The sequence below is a fragment of the Cyprinodon variegatus genome, unplaced genomic scaffold (genome assembly GCF_000732505.1).
Source record: "Cyprinodon variegatus isolate N-32 unplaced genomic scaffold, C_variegatus-1.0 Scaffold487, whole genome shotgun sequence".
Classification (NCBI taxonomy): domain Eukaryota; kingdom Metazoa; phylum Chordata; class Actinopteri; order Cyprinodontiformes; family Cyprinodontidae; genus Cyprinodon; species Cyprinodon variegatus.
This window is the reverse complement of record NW_015150940.1, coordinates 333,965-340,522: the sequence shown is the minus strand read 5'-3', so window position 1 is coordinate 340,522 and position 6,558 is coordinate 333,965. Positions and strand designations below refer to the sequence as shown.

At 36.5% G+C, this 6,558-nt stretch overlaps 1 protein-coding gene across 28 annotated transcripts in view; it reads left to right on the top strand.

The window, feature by feature from the left end:
- The first annotated feature begins 596 nt into the window (after positions 1-596).
- adgrl2 (adhesion G protein-coupled receptor L2) overlaps positions 597-6,558 on the top strand; it is a 136,341-nt gene continuing 130,379 nt past the window's right edge. For 11 of the 28 annotated variants that reach the window (XM_015390172.1, XM_015390170.1, XM_015390176.1 and 8 more), the window contains exon 1: positions 598-749. The gene's annotated coding sequence lies outside the window, so the exon portion shown is untranslated. Of the gene's footprint in view, positions 750-6,558 lie in introns of all 28 variants that reach the window. The other 17 variants (XM_015390173.1, XM_015390162.1, XM_015390179.1 and 14 more) reach the window with 5 other exon arrangements.

The window sequence follows — 6,558 nt, the reverse complement described above, 5'->3', positions numbered from 1 at the left end:
CTATTCAGATCTATAAATACTCCTTTAATAATAAACATACCTATTTACCTATACCAAATAAAGCAAATTTAATATTACATTTAGATTCAGAGCTTAGAAGCTCACAGCAATTGTGTTCAATCAGATTTCCAAGTATATTGATATTGATTGAAAAGAGTTTGAATTATAAAAGCAGCAACTCTATCCCAGCCGGTTTTGGGGGTTTCAAATATTCAGCTATGTTTTTTTAATATGGTAAATTCTAATTCTAAACACAATATGTATTATTTATTCATTTTTTTATGAAGGCGATAACCGATACAATAATTGCCTTTCCCTAAATCACACATGCTCACACACCAGCGTGCACACAGACGCCATCATAGTCTCATTCTTTGTGCAATGTGAACAGGACTTGTCCTTATCTGTGCACAGCTGCAAGACTATTTGGGAAAATATTCAATTTCTGTGTGACAGAGGAGAACCTGGTAGGCAAGGCTCTGAGCAAACAGCAGTTATTGCAGCTCTGCTTTTGCACCGGAGAGAGAGGCCTGGCTGAGAGACGGGGGGGATCTGCGGACGTCTGCCAGGGGAAGGAGTGATGTCTCGGCTGGATTATAGCAGAGCGAGGCGCATCCACACTTAAAAGCCCCCCTTATTTCCGACACAACAGATCTGTTATTTTGGGATGGCGCGGGTAGACATGTAGGAGTAATATATGTCTCCCAATAGACACTGATCTTGTCCTTGACAAATGTGAGCGATTGGAAGTAAGAGAAGTTTAATCTTTGTATTTATTTATTACTATTATTTTGGTGTTAATTTTATGTTCTGGTATGGATTTTTCTAAATGTATTTAATTTGGCAGCCTTCTAAAACCTGGTAAACAGTGTTGAACATTACATTTTTATTTTACCTGTGTGTAAATGTCAGTGCTTTATCTCTAATATGTTTATCCTTGGATGTTGTTGAAACCTAATAGATAAGACCTGCTTTTTAGCAGAAAAAGATAAAAGCATGTTTTCCCAGAGGATTAAAGTTAAGAATTAGGGTTAATTAATTAAAACAAACAAAGTTTAGGGTTTAAAGGGAAAAAAGTGTAATTGATTTGCTATCAAATGCAGAAAAGGATAAAGCATGAAAGTGTAGGAAAGTTTTAACGCTCTTCCAAATGTATTGCAATGGCTAGCTGATTTGCTCATAGATTTAAGTTTATTTTTTGAGGTTTCTCTATGCATCAACATGGCTCCAACTCTTGGTTTGGTAGCTTTCAAGGTCTGAGGCTTTGATAAATGATATTTTATTGTACAGTATTTAGTCAGGAAGTGTGGTGGCTTTGTTTCTGTCGCTTGGCTGCCAAGTCAGATGGAGTTGCGCGTCTGGTCTGGGAGTTTCAGAGGAATATCACAGGCATGGTAAGTTGCTTAAAAAAAAAAAAAAAAAANAAAAAAAAAAAAAAAAAAAACAGCTAATCAACAAAATAATTGTCTTCCCTATTGCCACCATGCCAGAGACATCAAACACAGCCAGGGTTGGAAAAAAAACAAAACAATCAAATTATCTTTAATGATTCCACACGCTGACAGATGAGGGCTTCTGACTCGTTCTGCTCGTAGGGCGAATGGCCATTTGTGAGACAGCATAACCTGATGTCGCTCATAAATTCTGTGTATGTTTTAATAATCTGCAAGATATCAGTCATTCACCTGTAATGAAAACAGATTTATCCTTTTATGTGGGTTTTGGCGTTGAAACACACAGAGCTGCATTAGTCTATTAATTTCCTGCTGTGAATTATGAATCCCGCAGCTTTCATCTTCGGCAGCACCCTCCATGTGTGGTCTGCAAAAATATTTCCATTTCCTTTCCAAACTAAAGTTTGGACCCTCTGCTCTAACACGAACACACACACACACACACACTCCATGCTCTCTCTCTGTCTCAGCCTCTCTCTGCGTAGATAATGTCTCTGCAAATGAGTTCACCGCCCTCATTGAGGCTCCTTCCAGTAATTGAACAAGCAGGGACTGGGTGCTTTACTGGAAAACAATTGTCATTATTATCTCCGATCTCCAATGTACTCTGGGAGTCAAGAAAACACAGAGTCCGGTTGAAGTTTTTGGGATAACTTGACGAGCTGAATCAAAAGGATCTAGTATGCTTTCTCACATAGAAAAAGAAGAAAAGTTAAAGAGAAGAGGATAATCTAAGGGAAAACTGCAGCCTCCGAGTTAAATTCATGACTTGTAGGTATCACGAGGTAAAGTGAAGCGTTGAATAATACTTTTTGGAGTTTTAAAATTGGCTTTCAGAGCAGATTCAAAGATTAATTAGTATTATGCTTTTTATGCAGTCATAATGCTACTTTTATAGTTAGTACAAAATATGCAATGATGGTGTAATTCTGATTAAGGCTATTTTACATATTTGCTTGCTTATACATTCTTCATTGTAGTTTTAAAAAATTAAGAAAACAAAACATTTTATGCGCAGAACTCCACATTGCAATCTGGTTTTATCCATTTTTTCTTCAGGTAGAAAACTGTGTATTTTGGCAAGATACATCCAGCTTTGATTGTGCCGTCGTGAAGCACAATTGACCTTGGATGTAAGAATAAGCTTTTTCTGTACCTTGTTTAATGCGGAACACTCTTAGAGCAAAATGGCCTTAGGAGGAGCTGCTCCTGACAGAGATGCATTGTCTCAGGCAGCCAATAAACCACAGCACTGAGTGGCTACATCTGTGAACCTCATCTTGACTACAGTGTGGGGCTAGCAACAACACGGCAACTGTCACAGCTGCACCTGCTGCTGTCTCAGTACAGAGCCTCCCTCTCTGCTGCCCACAGCGCCACATCACTTGGCCTTCCTTGACAAACCAGAGGCTATGGTCTGTGCTTGGGTCAACTGGAGAAAATATCTAGGCAGAGTGTTTGAAGACAGACAACAGTGTCAGACCTGAGAAGGAATGGAAAAATACAAAAATTTTGCCCTTAGGGCAGAATTTTTGTATTTTTGGTTCTGTGGGAGCTTGGATATAAGATTCTGTCTGTAAAACATAGCAGAGTTTAGGATTGGTGGCTGGTAAAACAGAATAATATTTTGTCCACCAATTGAGACTGTAACCAGTTCTTTTTTTGCTAGTACAGCTTCTTCACTCTTGTATTCTTTTAAATAATAAGTAATATGGATTTTATATGAGATTTAAAGTAGACATGCTGTCTAATATAAAATACACAAGTGACTTACATTGAGTTTTTTGTAAAACTATCAAATAAAAAGTAAATAAGTAGGAAGTATGTTGCAGAAAGTGACTGCTGAACTGATTGTGTGTGATAACACTGTGGCCATGCTGTCTCAAAAAAAAAAAATATTGGAGGAGAAATATGTCGAAAGGATTTTCAGCCAGGAGAAGTGATGCAACATGTCCACTTTCCTGCCAAATTGAACTTAGGAGTGTGAAAAAAAGAAATTCAGGGACATGAGGACTGAGGCTGACATGCATGCAGATATAGTGGGATTAATAAAGATTGAGCGATAGTGGCCGGTGACTTCTTTTTGCAGATTTGCTTGTACAGCTTGCTGTGTACAGGCGTTCATAGTGTTTTTTTTTTTTGTTGACAAACACTCCACTGCTGTAAGGAAGAGGTAATGACTGTCGTAAAAAAACTATAGTTCAGTGGCTCCTTTATTGTGCATGTGTATGTGTGTGTTTGCATGTAAATTTGAAATTATTCATACATCTTAAAATTCAGAATGCTTAATATCAACACCTCCGCACATCTCCCTCATGATCTGATCCCTTTGACAACAGTACAAGAAAAATACATTCACAGACTGCCCTAATAATTCATCATGCCTGTTTCTAAATGAGGTGTGAGGCAGCTCTGCTGGGGTGAATTCTGCTATAAATCACACATACTCTCCCTGCTTTATCTATTAGATCAACCTGTTTGTTTAATTCAGCTTGTGAGTCTCTGATGTTAGTAATTGAGATGAGTGTGGGAACCGTAGCTTCTGCTTCGCTTTTGACATATTGTTGCTTTATAAGATGTGGGGAAGCAGCTAGTTGAGAATTAAATTTCAGTGACATCATTTAAGAAACTTGGGGTCAAATGCATATTTATATTTCTGGTCATTAAATAGATAAATCATAATAAATGTTTGCTTTTATTTTGTTGCGACTCGTGGCAAAAAGTACTTAAATCGGGACAATACATGAATAGAAAACTAAAAAAAGAACTTATAAATTTTTGGCATGAAAAATAAATGTGATTTGCTTTTAAAATAAACATCTGTTGTTTCAAAAAAGCAGGAGTGTGTGTGTGTGTGTGTGTATGGGGGTCGGTGTGTGAACTGCCGGTTTATCAAAGGATGCCTCATTGATAATCAGACAAAAAACAATGCTCAAGCTGGACAAACTACAGCAGTGCTTGTGTGCCCTGCATCACGCATTTCTCTTTTAGCTTCAGCATCGACAGCATAACCAATGTGAGGAGTGCTGTTGTGTAGCAGTTGATGGAAATGTGGGGAAAAAATAAAAGCACTCAAATGGAGGGAGTTTGGGGGGAGAGGGGTGGTGATTTAGAAATGCGTTCTGTTGTGATTCAGTTTTCTTTGTTCTTACAAAAAGGTGGAGTCATCGCAGTTTCTGCCATTCATCAGTCTGACCTGTTTACTTGTGAGTCTAGAGTGAGCTGACAGGATGCGGCACTTGCCGCCATTACCATCAGGCGGGATTTGGGGTAGGCGGCGAGCTGCGGACGGGCGTAGAGAGGCAGGAAATGAAGGATGGAAAAGTTTCCTCTGAAGTAACTCAGAGCACATCTCTAAATGTGTTTGTTAAATATCTAGCGCAGTATTAAAGGATCTCGTGAGATTATCATTTGGTCTGAAAGGAGCGTTGCTGACAGATTGCTACCAAAGACTGCCGTGTAAACCAACAATGAGGGAAAGTAGAATGGGCTACAGACTTAATTTAATCTTTGTAGCAAGAACTAACGAGGCGATTTATTTAATTTTTTCCTTTCAAAGGGCCTGTAAGCTTCTCTGCATAATGAAACTAGCATAGCACATAACAGATAAGGTTAGCACTGCAGATCATGACTCCTATAAACTGGTCCACTTAAAAGTATAGAAACTTTAGGTCATTTTATACGAAAACGGAAAGAATTGTAACATGACGCCTGCAGTTGTGCATGTAACTCTTAACAAGTGTGCTAATTGTGACTGTAAATATATATATATCATATTTAAAGTGATTAATGTTTATAAACTGGAGATTATATTATTGTCTTTTGAAATTATATTGGTGCTCTTAACTGGTGTTGCTTTGTCTTTTTTTATTGTGTAATAATCCACAATCTAAATCCCAGACTGTGTAAATTATTTCATATTTTTCTCCCTCTTTTTTTAAGGATTAAGTCTTTTAAAATTGTAATTTTTGTACGTAGATCGAATTGACCGCAAGGAATGCTAGGTTTCACCTGGTCAGTAATGTCAAGTTTACACAGTTTCCTTTTTAATATATTTTTCACAAAAAAAAAAAACAAAAAAAAAAAACGTTTAGAGAATATATATAATTTCAAATTTTATTTCTTATATGAGATCGTGGAAAATCCTGTATATAAACATCTATATGTTAAGACAATATCTTTTATGGTTTACAATGTTGATAAAACTAATAAACAGTATTTCTTAGTGTTTAAATACCTTCAGTTTTTTTGTGTCATCGTACATCGCAGAAAAATGTTACAACCAAATATTTACTTGAAGAGGTTTATGCTTTTATGGGAAAACCACAATTGTTTTTGCTACAGAAAAAATGTATCTAACAAATTCAATAATTCTGTTAGAAATAAACACATAAAATTAGTTGCTTTTATATCTTAATTTTTTTTTTTTATATTTACTTGCAAATTGTTCATGCCATCAGCTCAAGTAGAAACTCATCAGTCAGTTTTCCAGCAGAAAGGAAATCTGTGGCTTGCCAACTGGAGTTTTTAAACAAACTTTATGATTTCTCATAACATATTTTCAAACTGCCAAATATTTCTTTCTTGTTATCTAGGAAAAAGTGTAAAAACTTTCTTTAAGACATCAGGCAGGGGTCGGGGGAAGGCAACATTATTCTATCAGCCAGAAAAAAATCACTTGGATGCTTTTTCTGGAACTCATCAAAGATGCTGTAAATTAGGAACGTCTCTATCGAACATTTTCATTTCCAATATGATTTAAATAATGCAACTTTGAGTATTTACCGATATTGACCTGATACGGAAATAGGACAATATCAAGTATACTTTTATGTCTCATTTTGTAATATGTGATGTTAGCAAAAGCTTTATTATGTGATATTACTCAAACACAGAACATTAGTTAATTATAGGTATGAGAACATCTAAACCCATTCAGTATTAACCAGTGGGTTACATAGATTTAAACCAAAGCAGAGGGGGAGTGGCAGCATAGTGGTTAAGGCTATGGCAGCCCATTGCTCCCCAAGGGGCTGGGTTAAACGAGAGGTAAATTTCTCCAATGTAAAATCAATAAAGTTTAATATTATTATTATAGAGCATT